We start from the raw sequence: 18,586 nt of genomic DNA on the forward strand, positions 1-18,586 counted from the left end.
CACTGCTTGTCTGGGAATGACAGATGAGAACTGAGTCAAGGAGCTGTTTGAATTGGACGAGAGACTGAAGCTTTGATGTGGACTGGGCTGTGCTTGCTCAAGCCTGGGAATGGGAGAGCTGATTAATACCTGAAACTGACAGAAAAAGATTCCTGCTTGAACTGTAGCCTAAGAACTGGGACAGGGGATATGATGAAGTTCATTTAAGGGCCCAATAATTTCAATAAACCAGTTATCAGTACTTATTATTTTTTGTCTCTTTGGTGTCTTGTATCCCTCAATACCCCTCAAAACCACAAAAATCCAGATCTTTCCATTTTGATCCAAAGCACTACCCTGATGGAGTTGACTCCTTTTAATAAAATCTTATATTCCTCTTGATTTTACCATTTGTTCCAAAGAAGATCCCAAACCTCTTAATTTTTTTAAATTAAATTCAGTTTTATTGAGATATATTCACCTATCATACAATCATCCATGGTATAAAATCAGCTGTTCATAGTACCATCATATAGTTGCGCATTCATTACCCCAATCTATTTTTTTTTTAATCATCATTTTATTGAGATATATTCACATACCACGCAGTCATACAAAACAAATTGCACTTTCGATTGTTTACAGTACCATTACATAGTTGTACATTCATCACCTAAATCAATCCCTGACACCTTCATTAGCACACACACAAAAATAACAAGAATAATAATTAGAGTGAAAAAGAGCAATTGAAGTAAAAAAGAACACTGGGTACCTTTGTCTGTTTGTTTCCTTCCCCTACTTTTCTACACATCCATCCATAAACTAGACAAAGTGGAGTTTGGTCCTTATGGCATTCCCAATCCCACTGTCACCCCTCATAAGCTACATTTTTATACAACTGTCTTCGAGATTCACGGGTTCTGGGTTGTAGTTTAATAGTTTCAGGTATCCACCACCAGCTACCCCAATTCTTTAGAACCTAAAAAAGGTTGTCTAAAGTGTGCGTAAGAGTGCCCACCAGAGTGATCTCTCGGCTCGTTTTGGAATCTCTCTGCCACTGAAGCTTATTTCATTTCCTTTCACATCCCCCTTTTGGTCAAGAAGATGTTCTCCATCCCACGATGCCGGGTCTACATTCCTCCCCGGGAGTCATAACCCCCAATCTATTTTTGAACATTTTCCTTACACCAGAATAAGAATAAAAAATAAAAGTGAAAAAGAACACCGAAATCATCCCCCACCCCCATCCCACTCTATTTTTCATTTAGTTTTTTTCCCCATTTTTCTACTCATCCATCCACACACTGGATAAAGGGAGTGTGATCCACAAGGCCAAATCTCTTACTTTTTAAAAAGAATGTTAAAGTGTGACACAGGCAGAAACTGAGGTACCACCAACACACCTGCATGATGCAGCCTCTGTCTTTGTAATATTGGTGTCTCCAGGGTTCGGGGTATGATGAAGTCATAATAACAACTCTTCTGTGGGAAAGCCAGTCCCTCAGCTCTCCAAGTCCCTCTCCACTAATTCAGGAAGTACCAAGTTAGAGATGTGAAGCTCTGCTCATCCCAGGCCATCATCTGTGGCTCTTCTGGCACTGACTAAAGGTATTTTCAGTGTCATAATGCCAGGCAGCTACTACCTAGCTACTGCCTCTGCTGCTCCTTCTGCCCTTGCAGGGATGCTCTGCTCATTGAAGAAGGGAAAATCACTCCACCCACATAGTGATTTCAATGATTCTATGTACAGTTGATTCTTTTTATTCACAGTAGTCATGTTCAGTAAAGTTGCCACAAACACAGAATTAGCAAATACTGAACATTTGCTCCTAGAGGAAATATAGGTTTAGGTTCCCGCAAGCCTCTGGTAACAACATTTTCATCAGCTGATCAATACATAACCTTGTTTATATGTCTTTTTGTTTAAAGACACCTTGTTTAATATATATAGTTGATTCATTAACATTGAACTAAAGGCCAACAGCACTATAACTCATGCCTGAATGAAGCCTGTCTAACACAATGTATTTTCTCCATTTACATCACAGCCTTCTTGTGCTTAGGAACACTAGACAGCACTTCAGCATTATGCTTGGGGGCCATTTTAAACAGAAGAGTCAACAAGCCTTTAGAGGATTGTATGTTATTTGAATATATCTCAATAAAATTGCATTAAAAAAATACCAAACACACAAAAGAAAAAAAAAATCAACAAGCACAGAAATGCAAAAAAAAAGTATCACAATTACACTGTAAAAAGGACACTGGTTTACTTTATGAGAGCTGAAACAAGAAGAAAGAGCATCACCTTGTTCAACCTTAGCAAGGAACACTTGCACCCAGAGACTCAAATTTTCAGCACTCTACATATGTCCACAAATGACCATAAAAGCACTGCGAGTATTGATTTGGGAGTTACAAATAAATTTTAGTGAGCAGGCAAATTTGCAAATACAGAACTCACAAAAAAATGAGGATCAACTCTATATAAGATCCTCCTCTTCTGAGATCTCTAGTGTAAGGGTGGGTGATGGCAGGAGGTATGGGGGGTGAGGAGGAGATAGAACAATCTGAGCCAGGTTGTAGGCTCAGTCTCTATAGTTATCTGCAGAGGCCTCAGTTCCTCACCACGTTGACTTCTCCATAGGGCTTCTTGAGTGTCTGTGTGACATGTCAGCTGGCTTTCCCAAGAATAAGTGGTCCAAAAAAAGAGAACAAAGAGTGAGCCACATGCCTGTTACAATCCAGTCCTAGAAGGGACACACTATTATTGGAACCAAATCACTAAGACCAGGTCACACACAAGTGGAAGAGAAGTAAGCTCTACCTCTTGTAGGAAGGAATATCAAAGAATTTTTGAACATATTTTAAAACCTCCATACTCTCCCAATTCACTGCTTTTCTTGAGTCAAGCTTGTGCACATCAACTGTCTCTTTCCTTAGGGTGACTTCCTTCTCATAAAGCAATTTGTTTCCTAGGCAAACGGACCTCTCTGCCAGTCCTCCAGATTGAATCTGCAGGGGACACACAGCTTGATCCTTCTCTTGAGCTCAGTACGCTTTCCTCCAATTTGTATGTCATCGTGGCCCAAAACAAACACCAACACCCACTTCCCTACCCTGATGTTCTCTGCTTAGGAAATGAGGCCAAGCATCCAAAGAACATCTATCTGCACAGGAGAACAGGTCATGTTTTCATTCCTTTTTTTTCTATAATTTGAAAAATAAACTTTATTGAGACATAATTTATATATAATAACATATACCTATTTTAATTCTACATTGAGATAATTATTACAATTATATATACTCATGTAATCTAGCACCACACAACAATACAGAATAGTTCCATTGCCTTCCAGAATTTTCTCACATTCCTCCTAAGTCAATGACATTGTACTTCTCCTACTCTCTGCCCCTCCCCTAACCTTACCCACCCCCCATCACTGGTCCCCACTCCAACTCCACTCAACCCCGATATGATTTCAGTCACCAAATGTTTGGTTTGTCTTTTTAAAAGTTGTGAATAAATAAAATCAGGTAGTATGTATTATTTTAGACCCAACTTCTTTCTCTGAATGCAACGTTTTGAAAATGAAGTCATTGCTGTTCATTGGTAGTTTTTTCATTTCTATTGGTGAATATAATTATACTGTATAGATATAGTGCCTTTTGTTTATCAATGCACATGTTTGTGGACTTTTAGATTGTTTCACTTTAGCTATTATGAATAAAACTGCTATGTTCGTGGATAGGTCTTTTTTGTAGACATCTATTTTCATGTCTCCTGGATAAAATATACAAGATTAATTGCTAAGAGATAGTTTAAGTATATATTTAACTTTATTAAAAACTGCTAACATTTCATATAATGTGTTTCTACAATTTTAGAATGTTTTCATTCTTAAACTCCTGAACATGCAGATAAACAGATAGGCCAAACTTTAGCATGATCACCCAGAGGGCTTGTTAAAACATCTTTTGGGGTGTCACCTGCAGTTTCTGACTCAGAAAGTCTTGGGAGTGGGTTAGGGATTTGCATTTATTTTATGTTTCAAGGTGATGCTACTGCTGCTGGTCCGTGAACCACACTTTGAGAACCACTGGTCTAAGGGTTAAGTTAGCAAATTGAGTGGACTTGAAGTGATGGAATTATTGGCACCTCCTCACCCAGATGACCATTTTCAACCTGGGAATTTGAACAAACTTACAATGTCCTTGGAAAATTCTATTTTGTGGCAGTGTCCTGACTTCTTGTCTTCTCCTAATGTTCCTCCCCTCCCTTTAAACATCACATCCAACTTAAAAGCATACATAATCCTAGTTTTAGATTTTTGTTTCTAATAGTATTTCACTTTATTGGTGAACAAATTCTCAGAATAAAGGCAAACTGGAAGAGGCCTGATGGTTTGCAAATTCAATAACTTTTTTGTTTCTTTTTTTTTTTTTTTTTGCTGCTAATTCAATAACATTTTAAATTGAGGCTAATTTAAAACATGTCATTTGTACATTGTTTTGTCTTTCTTACCTTTCTTAAATTTCCGCTTTATCAATTTTAATCTGGTTTTAAGACTGAATAGTTCTTTAATTAGGAACTTCTCAAACTCTAGGCAACATCCAATGTGCAAATGACCTTCTAAAGTAATTTTCCATTCTCATTCCTGCCTTATGTCAGTCAGTTCTTGGAGATTCCTAGAAAGAAAATATACGGAAAGCATTTCCATTTATATTCAAAGTCGGCCCCATAAATAGGCAATTGGTTCTGCTTTTCTCAACCCTACTTACCTAAGTTGAATCATGCTCTCAAAGAAAGCCAAATGGTCTATATTCATATAGCCTTAAGTTGTTAGTACTAATGTACAATTATAAACATATTCACAGAAAAAGGAAAAAGAAAAGTACACTAACATATACCATTGTTTTTGTGGGTGATCTCCCTCTCTTTCCAGTCAGCTAGTGGTCCATTTTTATGTAAAATGGAGTCTGGCTTAAAAACAAATGAATGCAAAGGTTTATTACATAATGATTTAAAGGCAGGATTAAGATGTATTAAGAGAGCTGTTGGGAAGAAATTTTTAAAGTTAAGACCCCACAGCCAGTCTTTGGTGAGCCACATCTGCTGGGTACTGTGATAGACTGAATCATGTCCCCACAAAGACATGTTCACATCCTAACCCCTGGGCCTGTGGGTGTAAATGGGATCTCTGAAGAGCCTAATAAGATGAGACCAATGTAATCAGGGTGGGCCTTAATTGGTATGACAAGAGCTTTATTAGCAAAGGAAATTTGGAATGGTAGCACAAGACACAGGAAGAGACAGAAAGAGACAGAGGCAGAGATTGATTGCTACCAAGCCAACACCAGAACACTATAGACTTAGAAGAAGGCATGGCCTGCCAACACTTTGATTTTGGACTTCTAGTCTCTGAACTGTGAGCCAATAAATTCCTATTGTTTAAGCCAACCAGCTTGTGTTATTTTGTTGTAACAGCCCTGGCAAACTAAGACAGGTCTCATTAAAGCTGTCTCCTGCTCTGTTGAGTTTCATGCTGCATGATGAATTTGAGGAACGTATTCAGATGCACCCATTCAGGTGTATTGCCATGTGTCATTATTGTTTAGGAGCTAGATTCATCCCTTAGGTGGCCATTGCTCATGGTCCTGAGCCCTTCTATATCCCTGGAACAGCCCGCCTCATGCTCTCCTGCAATTTGAGAAACATCATCTCCCTTGAATCTTCATTTTTCTTCTTTTTTTAAAAAAATCAACTTCATTGAATCACATCTTAGCCAGAAGTTTGTCTGGTGGCTCCATTAGCTGGTCCAGGGCAGAAACTGTGTCTTGCATCTTTTCTCAGATGAGTAATCTGGAGTCTCATATCTTGTCACACACAGAATTAGAACAGTGCATAGTACATACTAGGGACTCAATATATATTGAATTGAACAGAAATTTAAGATCTATTTCTTTATTCTTTATCACCTCCATTCCTTATATTTTATCACTAATGTTCTTGAAGTAATCCTGAGCTTTGTCATATAAATTTTATTGACAGTTTTGCAAGACCATCAAAATGGAAAAATCTAAAAGTTCTGATTTCAAAATTCACAGGTCCATTTATTCTCTGTCAAAGCTATTATCTTTAAAAAATGCTCCCTTCAAGATAAAATCACATAATATGTGACCTTGGAAAAGTCACTTAATTTAACCGAGCCTGTTTCCTGATAAGTATTATGCTGCACAGATGAAATAAAATTATGTGTATGAAATCTCTTAAGGGTTATGCAAAATTGATTATCATCATTACCTCAAATCCAGATCAAAGCAATACCAATAATCAGTATTAATAGCTACCTGAAACAGAACAGCCCTCACTGTTTGGGCTTTCCTGAAAAACATTATACTGTAATATTTAGAGATTTTAGCCATTTCTCTTTCACATTTTTTTCTTGTTTTTTCCAGAGTCCTCAACTCATTGAATCAGTGGCATTCCCAGTCTCAGGGGCTGGGCAGGTACCCCAGGATGGGAAATCCCTGAGCAGAAGGGGCCATTGCCTGACTCCTCATGGAGAAACCCAAGTCCAGCATGGCACCCAGTGGTAGCATTGCAATGTCTGGGAGGGAAGTCTAGACAGATGGGCCTGAAAGCAGCTTGCAGAGACCTGTTCATCCCAGCACAGTGTGGGTAATGCTACCAGAAACTTCCCATGTTCCCAGAGAGACATGGAAAGGGCTAACAGATGGCAAACTGGAATAGTCTGGTGGTTTGCAAAGAGTGGGTGCTATCAGCAGATTAGCAGGGCTGGATGCTGAAACTCAAGAAAGATGAAGCCTCAGGTTGGGGATCCCATGAGAAGAGGGGACAGTTGTGGCAGCTGGTCTCCAAAAACCATACCTCCTGATGTCATGTCCTTTGATAGTCCACGCTGAATCTGGGTTGGCCCTGAGACTGACCAAGAGAATGTGGCAGAAATGACACTGTGCCCATACTAGGCCTCAGCATTAAGAAAGTTTAGTAGCTTTCATTTTTTACTCATGGAAGTCAGCTGCTGTGTGAAAAGACCAGCTACCCTGCTGCAGAGTGAAGCCATGTGGAGAGGCCCTGGAGGATGACACCACATGTGGAGAGAGACCAGGTAGAGGAGAGCCAACGTGCCAGACATGTGAGTCATTCTAGACCAATAAACTTTACACTACCAGGAACAAATCTGTGGTCTGGAAAAGCCAATTTTATTGACTCAGTTCAATGAGGGACACCACAACCCAGAGGAATCATGGGGGGGTCTCACCGAACCCAGGACAAATAGAGTTATTATAGGATTTGGGGAAGAGTGGAGTTTAGGGGAAATATAAACAAAGCAGAGTTTTGTTTGTTTGCTGGCTTTTATATGTAAAATCATTTTATAAATCAAGGTCATCAAAGAACCTCAGGGTTAAGTGAAATTAAGAGTCAACACTTCATGCAAAACATTTGGGGAATATATGTGTATTAAGTACATGAGGAGAGATGAGAAGAGATGAAGGGGTTCAAGGAGGATGAGGCGGCTTGCAGGCAAAGGATAGGAGATGAGGGAGGATTAGAGGACTTTAGTGTCCTAGGCTAGTTACAAAGTTAGAGCAATGGAGATTTGCTAGGAGACAGGCAACAGAATTAAGACAATACTATGTGTGGCTGGCCTAAGATGTGTCAAAAGATTCTAATATTTCAAAGCCATATTAAATGTTCTTTCAATGTCTTTTTTTTTAAAACCAAGATAAAATATTTCACATATCACAAAATTTACCATAGTGTACAGTTCAGGGATTTTTAGTATTAAAGCAGAATTCTGATAGGATCAAAGCAAAGCATGCTACGTAAAGTATTCAACATCAGGTCTTCCCTGTGAAGGGGGCCCAGAGTCCTGTTTGCTTGAATACTATAAGACAGATGTGAATGTTTTGTCCAGAAGTCCCTTATCTGAAGCGCCACACCTGAGTTACAAATCAAGGCTGTGTCTCTGTGTCAACTGACTTAGATCCTCCAGGCAAAGGTAGGATGTGTCATTCTTACAGATAAAAGTTTCTGATAGTCTATGATTTCAGAGAACGAAGTTTCTCAGTTAATAAGAAAGAACAGTCACTCAAAGAAGGGGGTAATCTCTTTACAGTTGCAGTGTGTCCTTGGATAAAATACTGTCTCCTGCTAACTGTGCTTGCATCTGGCTTTATCCATGTCTGTTATTCCAGCTTGATGAATGGCCAGGCAGATTTTTACATTCATGGCTTGAGCTAATTTTTACTTTCTCAGAGTGAAGAAGCCATCTTGGACCTTCCAACCCAGTTGAGCCTCCAGAGGAACCCAGTTCCAGCTGCCTTCTGACTGCAATTGCAGGAGATATTGTGAGCAAGACAAGCAGAAGAATCGGCTGAGTTCATTCAACACACAAAATTGTAAGAGATACGTCTTGTTTTTACCAACCAAGTTTTGGGATGGTTTATTACACATAAATAGATTATTGAACCACCATGCTTATAAGAGACCTCTCTTCCAATGCCAGATGATAAAAGGCCCGAAACACAGATCATCCCCAGGGAAGAAGAAAATAGAAAAGGGAGAGGGAGGCCCTAAATTAGACTAAGAAATTACTTAAAAGAGATTGAGTTTTGAGAGACAGAAGAAGATGGTAGCATAGAGAGGAGTGGAAGTTAGTTAGTCTCCCTGGAGCAACTAATAAACAACCAGAACAACTAGTAAATGATCTGGAAAAACTGCTGGGGGACAACCATGACTGTCCACACATCGTGCACCAACCTGGATTGGAAGGAATGCCTGAGAACGCAGCATGGAATCTGTAAGTAGAAACTGCAGACCCGAGCCATGAGCCCCCTCCCCCACAGCAGCCCGAACTACAAAGCCTCGCTGTGAGAGAGAGCAGCACTCTCTGAACAAGCGAATACACTCAGTCCAATTCCAACTGGGGTTCTAATTGGCAAATGTGGACTGCTCAATACAAGCTGCAAATCCTCAACAAGCAGACAGAGGCTTTTAGTGATGACTGACCTTGAAGAGCCAGGGGGCTTCTCTTTCCGGGGAGCAGGAGCCCAGAGAACCAGGTGTTATCTCGGGCTGATGGGTGAAACTGGGGGCCATGGACTGACCATGAAAGGGAGCTTTCTGTTCCTTTTTCTCTCTCTCAACCTTAGCGGCTCAGTGGAGAAAGCCTCAGCGATTTTCAGTTTGCAGCACTCAGACCCAGACAAGGTGGAGATAACAGAGTCAGAGAGACAAAGAACCTATTTAAATGAAAATGAAAACTCCCTGGGGGTTGTATCTTCCCTAAGAGGAAAGAGGTGGTGCCCAGCTCAACTACTAGCCTTCCATTCAGAACCAGACCCCAGAGCCTGGGGGAAAACAATCAAACCAGAAACAACTTAAACTGAGAATTAAAGGGGCCACACCTCCTTATACCAGTTGGGAGTAGCAGGCTGACAGGCACCACCTGCTGGCAGGTTAGGAAAAGCACAGTGGCTCAGGGCCTCACAGAGTGTGTCAATCTTCTAAGACATAGCCTCAAGGAGACCTGGTGCTGAATATTTCCTCCTTCTGGGACCTGAGCAGGTTCTGGTGTAGGAAAACCTGATTAGGGTAACCAAGGAAACTGGATGCCTAGACAACAGAAAACAACAACCTACACTAAGAAAAATGAAGGTATGGCCCAGTCAAAGGAACAAACTTACACTTCAACTGAGATACAGGAATTGAAACAACTAATGCTAGATCAATTCAAAAAATTTAGGGAAGATATGGCAAAAGAGATGAAGAGTATAATGAAAACACTGGGTGTACATAAGGTAGAAATTGAAAGTCCGAGAAAACAACTGGCAGAATCTATGGAAATGAAAGGCACAACACAAGAGATGAAAGACACAATGGAAACATACAACAGCAGATCTCAAGAGGCAGAAGAAAACACTCAGGAACTGGAGAACAAGACACCTGAAATCCTACACACAAAAGAACAGATGGGAAAAGAATGGAAAAATATGAGCACCGTCTCAGGGAATTGAATGACAACATGAAACACTTGAATGTACGTGTCATGGGTGTCCCAAAAGGAGAAGGGAAAAGGGGCAGAAGCATTAATAGAGGAAATAATCACTGAAAATTCCCCATCTCTTATGAAAGACATAAAATTACAGATCCAAGAAGTGCAGCGTACCCCAAACAGAATAGATCTGAATAGGCCTACACAAAGACACTTAATAATCAGATTATCAAACGTCAAAGACAAAGAGAGAATCCTGAAAGCAGCAAGAAAAAAGCGATCCATCACATACAAAGGAAGTTTGATAAGATTATGTGCAGATTTCTCAGCAGAAACCATGGAGGCAAGAAGGAAGTGGGGTGATATATTTAAGATACTGAAAGAGAAAAACTGCCAACCAAGAATCCTATATCTGGCAAAACTGTCCTTCAAATATGAGGGAGAGTTTAAAATATTCTCTGACAAACAGGCAATGACAGAGTTTGTGAACAAGATACCTGCTCTACAGGAAATACTAAAGGGAGCACTACAGACAGATAGGAAAAGACAGGAGTGAAAGGTCTGGAATACAATTTTGGATGATGGTAGCACAGCAATGTAAGTACACTGAACAAAAATGACTGTGAGTATGGTTGAAAGAGGAAGATTAGGAGCATGTGGGACACCAGAATGAAAGAGGAAAGATAAAGACTGGGACTGTATAATTCAGTGAAACCTAGAGTGCTCATCAATTGTGATAAGAGTGGTTACTTTTGTGGCTGGGGTATTGACTGGCGATATCCTCTGGATTGCTGGAAATGTTATATATTTTGATCTGGGTGGTGATTACATAGATGCACATGGCTATGAAAATCCATTGAGGTATACACTTACAATAGGTATATTTTATTATTTTAAGTTATTTTCAATTAAAAAATTTAAAATCATAAAATAATAATAGAGATTTTGATTTTTATACCTGAAGTGACTGAATTACTTCAAATTGGCAACATTTGAGTTTTCTACTACCAATGGACATGGAGCCCAGGAGCTAAGCTAATTTCTATTATAGAGTAATAAAGTTATTAACCAATTCTGTGAAATATACACAAAGATAATATATAAGTGAAAACAAGGGATTATGACAGGTAAACAAATGTTTAAACAGGAAGAATTTATTAATTATGAGTACAAACATCTAATGACCAAGGTGCCAAAGAGGAATATAACTGAGATCAGGAAATTTAAGAAGATAAAGTTAGAAAATTACTGAAAAATTCACTCATAGTTCCATTTTAATAAATTATATTAGATGAAGACTATACCCTGTCCAAGGTCAGAGTCTCCTGAGTTAGAGATGGAAAGAAGCTTATTCACAAACTGGGCTGCACACCAGAATCACAGGGGGGGTGGGAAGGGGGTTAAAAAGTACTGATAACTTGGAACTCACCCCAAGATTCTGATGTAATTGGCCTGGGGTGTGGCCTGGAAATTAGAATTTTTGAAGCTCCCCAAGTGATTTCAATGTGCTGCCAGGGTTGAGAAGCACTGGTCTATTGCAATCACTCTTTTCACAAATGAGAACACAGAGGTCCAGGAATGGCAAATGGCTTGCTAAATATCCATTAATTGGCTCCTGATGTGTCCTAATAGGAGGGAGCTGTAGCATGGATAATTCCAAGCAGTGTATAATCTAAAAATAATTTCTATTTGGTTTGGGAAAGCAGCACGTGACTTCCTAGCTGCCGACCGGCCTGGCTAATTCAGTTTGGCTCAAATGAATGTGCATTTTCCTGTGCTGAAGTGTGGGAGGAAGGCGGCCAAATTAAATGTCAGCAGTAGCTAGTTCTCCGTGGGCAACAGAGAAGCTGTCAAAGGCACAGAGCAGCTATATGAATGTGAAGATTTCTCCTACCATTTTTTCCTGCCTCTAGCATCTGAGAAGTGGGGGCCAGAGGCATGAAGAGAGAGGAACTAATGGTCATCAAGGATGTATTCTGCGCAACATTGTGTGCTAAGCATTTTTACAACAACAAACTCTCAGGAAAGCTATAAGAGTAAGTCATTATAGAGGTGAGGAAACTGAGGCTCAAAGAAGTTGTATATCCCACCAAAGCAGAGCCAGAATGAAAACTCAGGCTTCTCAGACTAAAAAGCTTTTTTCTGTTACACCATCTGTTTGTCCAAGAGGGACAGTGCTAGGCCCAAAGCTGAAACTTGGGTCAGATCTTCAGACTTTAAGTACCATTAAATGAACTTCAACTCCTTATTTTTTCAGCTGCAACAGTCTAAAGGCAGAGAGTCCTCAGAAGGGTCTGTGGCAGCCAGAAAAATGCACCTGCACCTATGGAAGCATCATTGACAAGAGCTCCAGCTGCTGCACTCCAAAATGATTGCCTGCATTTGTGCTGAGGCTGCATCTCTGAGTCACTGTGCTGCTCTCCTCCAATGCCTGAGTCCAGGAGAGATACAAAAGTGAGCTCATTCCTGGCAGACATGGGACAACTCTGATGGAAACCTTGTCAAATCTCCTCAGACTGCATGGTGGACTAGGATGCTTTCACCCAAACTTCCTTCCCTCTTTCCTTCACTGGGGTCAGACCCGCAATGCAATCTGATGGTACTTTAAGCCTTTTCCAGCTCCCTCCCAGTTTTCTCTGATATATGCATTTCCCTTAATGAAATCCCTACAGGTTTAATCTCATCTTGGCATCTGCTTGTTGGAGGACCTTGACTAAAGCAATGTCCCTCCCCACCGGTGGTCCCAACCATAGACCCAACACTATGGAAGAAAAGGTAGGGAAGGAGGTCACCTTCTCCTGACTCCCACCAGGAAGTCAGTCTGAAATTTTGAACGTGAAGACACAGAGGGACAAATTTCTCAATACATTTGCCTTCTTCACTGGTCTCAATACTGTGAACAAAGGTAGTCTAGCTGACAAGTAATTGAATGGCACCCCAACAGTCCTAACTGCCAAGAAGTCAACTTCTATTGCAGGTGACCACAAGCCCTGACGTGGAAGCAGTATTCTTTTCTAATCCTACAATGTGACTTTGGGGAAGACATTCAAACCTGTGATCTTAGCAACATTCAAAACTGTGATCAATTTCAAATAATATGCAAACAATAATTAGATATAAAATACAGTGGAAGAGATGCTCCAGAGTGCTGTTTCCTCACAGAATCTTTGCATAACTAGCAAAAACTGGCAGAACTATCTTTCTCAGAACTCTAGGAAATAGTTAAAGGGTTACAATAACAGGATGAGGGCCGAACCAAGAAAACACAGTTTTTAAAAACAGGAGAAGCTCATGGCATCCTTGCTGGCCCTCTCCCCTCCCATTCCCTGGTACAGTGTGGAGCCGGCCTGTGTTCCCATTGGGGGTCCCTGGCCCTGTTCCAGAGGGAGCACAGTAACCCTTATAAACATACTAGGGTGCTTGTAAGTCTGTGCCAGTCTATCACTAACAGCCTGAAAGACTGATCCAGGAAACTCCCTGAAAGACTGAACCAGGAAACTCACCTGCTCAACTCCCAGGACCTGCCCTGCAGGCAGAAGCAGCTTGTAGACAGCTAAAGCAGTATAAAAAACAATTAAGTCAAAACAGTTTGGAGCAAGATGAAGAGAAAGATCAAATGAGAGGGAAGAGGTAAAACTAAGAAATTTGGATTTAACAAATGACTGCAAATACTGACTGATTATATAGATATTTCGTGTCTAGTGTTTTAGAATAGTCAGAAGGAAGTACTTGAAGTTGTTGAGCTGTAATCTAGTAGCCTTGATCTTTGAAGACTGTATGGCAAAAAACAAAAAAACAAACAAACAAAAAAAACAAGTCAGTTGCTGTGCTTGTATGGATCTACTTGAGGATGTTTTGTTTTGTTCCACTGATCTATGTATCTATCTCTGACAATACTACACTGTCTTGGTTAACCTACCTCTATTGTAAGTCTTAAAATTGGGTAGAGTGCAATACTAGTGATCAATAAGAGGGAGGGGTAAGGGGTATGGGATGTTTGAGGTCTTTTTTTTTCTTTTTATTTCTTTTTCTAGAGTAATGCAAATGTTTTAAAAATGATCATGGTGATGAATACAAAAATATGTGATGATACTGTGAACCACTGATTGTATACTTCAGTTGGATTGTATGGTGTGTGAATATATCATATATCTCAATAAAATGATGTTAAAAAATTTTCAAAAAAAAAACGGTTTGGAGAAAAGGATTACCTGTTTTAAGTCACACAATAGAGCACCCAGTAGGGGAAGAAAGTCTATTGCATAAGAAGAGGGGCAGTCGGGCATTTGAACTCCTATAAACATGGGAATTCCTAAGGCCATGAGCAAGCACAATCCTAGGACATGTCACAGGCTCAGAAAAGACCAACAGGAGAGGAACCTGTATTTCATACTTAACTCTGGCTGACCTTTTGACAGGAGGGCTAAAATCTAAAGGAGAGCACCAGTCAATACAGAACCTATTTACAAAGGCAATGAAGGGTATATTTTGCATTTGTTTGTTTGTTTCTGTTAGCTCCTCAAGGAAATCTCTGCCATATCACTAGCTGAATACAAACTTAGGACTAAATCCCAGAGTGAACACTTTAAAATAATAAAAAGTACAGTGTGCAACAAAAGATTCATAAGACAAAGAAAGAAACAGGAAATGATGGCCCATCTAAAGGAAAAAGATAAAAAACTAGAAACCATCAACAAGAAAGACCGGACTTTGGACACACCAGACAAAAACTTGGAAAAAAAAAAAAAAAAAAGATCCTCAATATGCTCAAGGAGATAAAGGAAAACACAGATAAAGAACTAAAGGATATGAGGAATACAGATAATAAAAAATATGAAAATATCAATGAAGTGATAGAAATTTTAAAAAGGAACCATCAGAAATACTGCAGTGGAAGACCACAAGAATTTAAGTGAAAAATTCCCTTGAAGGGTTCAACAACAGAGACCTGTGAGACACTGTCATGAGTACTAATATACACATTATAAATTCCCAGAAGGAAAAGAAAGCGAGAAAGGGGCAGAGGGAATATTCAAAGAAATAATGGCAGAAAATTTCTCAAATTTAATGGCAAGTATTGAATGTGCATATTCCAGAACCCAATGAACTCCACACGGGATAAACTGAACCATCCCCAGACACATGGCAGTCAAAATGTTGCATGCCAAAGAGAAGGAGAGAATTCTAAAGCTGCAAGACAAAAATCATTGTGTATGTACAAAGGTTCCCCAATAAGATCAAGTACCAATTTCTCATCAGAAACCATGGAAGCAAGAAGGCAGTAGGTTGAAATTTTTAATGTGCTGAAAGAAAACAACTGCCAACCAAGAAGTTTATAGACTGTCTTTCAAAAATGAGGGAAAAATTAAGACATTCCCAGATAAACAAAAGCTGAAGGAGTCTATCACCACTAGCTCTGTCCTACAAGCAATGCTAAAGGAAGTTCTTCAGATTGAGAGGAAAGGACATTAGACAATGGACCAAAGTGGCATGAAGAAATAAAGACCTACGGTAAAGGTAATCAATGGTAATGAAAATTGTCAGTACTACAGTATTCTATTTTTTGGTGTGCAACTCCACTTTTTACTTCCTATTTCTAAAATGTTAATGCATGAAAAGTAATGATAAATCTATGATTTTGGAAATACAAGGTATAAAGATATAATTTGTAACAAGGACAACACAAAGTTGGGGAGTTGGAGGGGTATATAGGAACTGTGTGCTACTTAAGGCAAGTTGGTATCAAATCAAACGTGACTGTTATGGATTTAGGATGCTAAATTTAATCCCCATGATAATCACAAAGAAAATACATGAAAACATATACAGAAAGAAATGAGAAGGGTTTCAAAATGGTATAATACAAAAATCAAATAGATATTAAAGTAGGCATTAATGGAAAAAACTGAAGGACAAAAAAGGTATAAGACTTACCAAGACCAAAGAGCAAAATGGTGGAAGAAGGTCCTACATTATCAGTAGTTACTTTAAATGTAAATAGAAAAAACTCTTCAGTCAAAAGGCAGACATTGGCAGAATGGATAAAAAAAGGTGTTTACAAGATACTCACCTTAAAGTCAAAGACATAAGTAGGATGAAAGCGAAAGGATGGAAAAATATAGCATGTAAACAGTAATCAAAAGAGAGTTGGTACAGCAATACTAACAACAGATAAACTACACTTTAACTCAAAAAATGTTACAAGAGACAAAGAAGATCACTATATACTGATAAAGGGGTCAATTCAACAAGGAGATATGAAAATTATAAATATTCTTATCTAACAGTAGAATCCCAAAATATGTGAAGAAAATTTTGATAGATTTGAAGGGAGAAACAGGTATTTCTACATTAATAGATTTCAATACACCACTTTCAATAATGGATAGAACATCTAGACAAAGATCAATAAGGAATTAGAAGACTTGCATGATACCATAAACCAACTAGAACTAACAGGCATATATAGAACACTTCATCCAAATTAGCAGAATACACATTTTCCTCTAGCACACATGGGTCATTCTCCAGGATAGACCATATATTAGGGTACAAAACAAGTCTCAATAAATTCAAAAATATTGAAATCATACACTGTTTCTTCTCTGAACACAATGGAATGAGGCTAGAAATCAATAACAGAGGAAGAAGTAGAAACTTCACAAATATGTGAAAATTACATAATTTACTCTTAAACAACCAGTGGGTCAAAGAAGAATTCACAAGGGAAATTAGGAAATATCCTGAGGCAAATTAAAATGAAAATGTAACATATCAAAACTTATGGGATGCAGCAAAGGCAGTGCTGAGAGGGAAATTTATAGCTCTAAATGCTTACATTGAAAAATAAGAAAGATCTCAAATCAGAGTCCTAACCTCACAATTGGAGGATCTAGAAAAAGAAGATTCAACTAAACCCAAAGTGAGCAGAAGGATAGAATTTAGCATTTAGAGCTATAAATTTCCCTCTCAGCACTGCCTTTGCTGCATCCCATAAGTTTTGATATGTTACACTTTCATTTTAATTTGCCTCAGGATATTTCCTAATTTCCCTTGTGAATTCTTCTTTGACCCACTGGTTGTTTAAGAGTAAATTATGTAATTTTCACATAGTTGGCAATGGATGATGGTGATGGTAATATGACATTGTGAACATAATTAACAACACTGAATTATATATTTCATTGTGGTTAAAAGGGGGAAATTTTAGGTTGTATGTATGTTACTAGAATAAATTTTTTTTAATAATCATAGGACTGTAGTCTGGCTCGCTGACTCTGCTGCTCTGGAGAATTCACGCGCGGATTGATAAGGTACCTCTCAAGAAACCAGGACGAGGTGGGCACGAGCCACTACCACACATAACAAAAGACCCTTGCTTGCAACATCATGGGAGGACATGAAGAAGGGGTCCTTTGAAGGTACAAGCCAAAGCCTACCGAGGGATAAACAGCTTGAGGCCAATAGGCTGGCCCTTAAAAATGATGCACCCCAGACAAAACACAAAAAGAACAAAAAGAAAAAGGAGTACCTAAATGAAGATGTTAATGGATTCATGGAATACCTAAGACAGAACTCACAGATAGCTCAAAATGGGGAGGTGATAGCAACAGACAGCCAGGAAGTAAGGGAAGAAATTGTAATTGCTTTAAAAAAACACAGTTGATGGGAAGGAAGAAGATTAAAAAGACAGGCAGCAAAGAAAAATGCAATAGTATGTTTCCATTGTAGAAAAACTGGCCATGGGATTGCAGATTTCCTGGCTGCCCTTGAGAATCAAGATATGGGCACCAGAATATGTTAACAGTGTGGTTCCACAGAGCATGAAATAACCAAGAGTAAGGCTAAAGTAGACCCAGCTCTTGGTGAATTTCCTTTTGCAAAATGTTTTGTTTGTGGTGAGATGCAGCACTCGTCCAGATCTTTTCCTGATAACCCCAAAGGACTCTATGCTGATGGTGGTTGCTGCAGACTTTGTGGCTCGGTGGAACCTTTTAAGAAAGATTGCCCCAAGAGTCAGAATTCAGATCGCATGGTCACAGTTTGGTCGCTGGGCAAAGAGAATGAGCACAGACTATGAGGAAATTTTGGATGTTCCTAAACCACAGAAACCCAAAACAAAGATACCTGAAGTGGTTAATTTGTGATAAGATTAGTCGTATAGTTAATTATCACCACATTGCTACACTCTGAACTGGACCTACTTCCCAAGATGGAGCTGAGCTCCCTCAAAAGTCATTTCCTGAGTTTGTCCTTTAAGGAGTACTTCCACCAGTCTTTGGAGGAAATCACTGAAGAAAAGTATAAGATGTTTAAATTGCATCCTCTAAGAGAACCTATTTTTAACAGCCAGAACTTAGGTATAACTAGTGGTTATATACCTGATTGTAACAATCAACTTTTCTTAAAAACAAAGGAAATTCTGCATTAATGTCAGCCACCCTTAAACAAAGAGTAACTGCTTTACGTTTGGAAATGAACTTTGCTATATTGTTTTCTTGTTTCAAAGTATCATTTTATTATTATACTAGAAACTTATTTATAAACTGCCACAAAATTGGCTGTAGTCTAAAAATCTT

General features: G+C 39.0%; 1 pseudogene; it reads left to right on the forward strand.

Moving 5' to 3' along the window:
* Window positions 1-18,154, forward strand: part of LOC119526318 — a 67,118-nt pseudogene extending 48,964 nt beyond the window's left edge.
* The last annotated feature ends 432 nt before the right edge of the window (window positions 18,155-18,586 follow it).

Source organism: Choloepus didactylus, chromosome 1, assembly GCF_015220235.1.
Source record: "Choloepus didactylus isolate mChoDid1 chromosome 1, mChoDid1.pri, whole genome shotgun sequence".
Classification (NCBI taxonomy): domain Eukaryota; kingdom Metazoa; phylum Chordata; class Mammalia; order Pilosa; family Megalonychidae; genus Choloepus; species Choloepus didactylus.